Here is a 1,637-nt window from a genome sequence, read left to right on the forward strand (position 1 = left end):
TTCAATCCTGACTGACGGCTTGAGGTTGGTGTCAGTTTTTTTTTGTCTTTTTTTTTTCATTACATGAACTTCCATGCCTTAACAGACTTCTGCAAACTGAGAATAATTTTGGCGCGACTGGGGGACGCAGGAAGCGCATGCTTCGCTTACACTTGGACTACGCTGTGCATCTGCGAGAGCGCATGAAACAGGTAGTAAAGACAACCAAAGCGCCGCTATAGCTCAGTGGCAGAGCGCTGGTCTTGTAAACTAGCGGTCGTGAGTTCAATCCTCACTGGCGGCTTGTGGTTGGTGCCAGTTTTTTTTTCGTCTTTTTTTTTTTCATTACATGAACTTCCGTGCCTTAACAGCCTTCTGCAAAGTGAGAATAATTTTGGCGCGACTGGGGGACGCAGGAAGCGCATGCTTCGCTTACACATGGATTACGCTGTGCATCTGCGAGAGCGCATGAAACAGGTAGTAAAGACAACCAAAGCGCCGCTATCATTCTACTTCCGGCTACCGTTCGGTGCGGACGCAGAATCATGGGCTCCAACGGAGCACCGACAGCGGCCATGCCGGCCGCGGTAACAGGATTGAACACGCTGAAGATAACTATCAGATTATTCTGCCGACTTTGTCTACAGGACGTGTTGTTCTCAACACCGTTTTTTTTGCACGCTGACGTGCGAATGCGACCGTACAAGGTCGAAGATTTCAGGGATGCTCTCGCCAACGTTGGCGCGCTCCCCGACGTGGTAGCGTTGGGGGCGTACCTAATCAACCACGTCTGGGCGGTGACGTTCGACTCTGCGGATGGTGCTAAGAAATTGGCTGCGCTGAAGGAGCTGAAGGTGAAAGAACGCCGCTGCCTGATCATCGACCCCGAGGACCAGCAGCTCAAGTTGCGGCTCCACCGGTTGCTGCACGGCGTTCCCGATGAAGATGTCCGAACGGCTTTCGCGGCGTACGGAAAGGTGACGGAGGTGACGCGGGAGCGTTGGCGCGTCGAAGGCGTCAAGGAGAAGGGCTCGACATTGAGGACCATTCTTCTGAAAATGAAACCTGGCATGAAAGTGGACGACCTGCCTCATCAGGTACGAGTCGGCGGCGAATTGGCCCTCGTTATGGCGCCTGGACGCCCAATGCAATGCCTACGTTGTCGCGGCACAGGACACGTCCGACGCGAGTGCAAGGTGCCCCGGTGCTCAAACTGCCGGCGGTTCGGCCACACTGACGTCGAGTGCGTTCGCACGTACGCGACAGCTACAGGGCCTGTACTCACGGACAAGGCGGCTGATTTTACCATGGACGTGGTTGAGGCAGAGGATGCGGCGAAAGGCACTGACTCAGCCGATAAGGGCCAGGCAGTGACGGCTTCTTCAAAACCGGGCAGCGGTGACGCCAAGGGCAACGACGCAACCAGAGAGGCCGAGGGCGCCGAACCGTCAAGGAGCGCGGATGACCCAGACAAGGGCGGCGCACACACTGCTAGCGTCACCGCAGCAGCGAAGCGACCCCACGACCAGACCGGCGGCGATGGCGACAAAGTGACAGTAACCAACGTCGAGGAGCCGTCAGCGAAAACGGCCCAAGTGCGGCGGCCCAGTTTCAAGCCGCGGCCTAATGTCTCGTCGGAAAAGTGGGTCGACGACAAG

The 1,637-nt window shown here is 56.4% G+C and overlaps 1 non-coding gene across 1 annotated transcript; it reads left to right on the top strand.

Moving 5' to 3' along the window:
• Positions 1–211: 211 nt before the first annotated feature.
• TRNAT-UGU (transfer RNA threonine (anticodon UGU)) lies at positions 212–283 on the top strand. Its single transcript has one exon. It is a non-coding gene; the product is annotated as a tRNA-Thr (tRNA).
• Positions 284–1,637: the final 1,354 nt, after the last annotated feature.

Source organism: Amblyomma mixtum, chromosome 10 (assembly GCF_055824585.1).
Source record: "Amblyomma mixtum isolate Tamu chromosome 10, ASM5582458v1, whole genome shotgun sequence".
NCBI lineage: Eukaryota > Metazoa > Arthropoda > Arachnida > Ixodida > Ixodidae > Amblyomma > Amblyomma mixtum.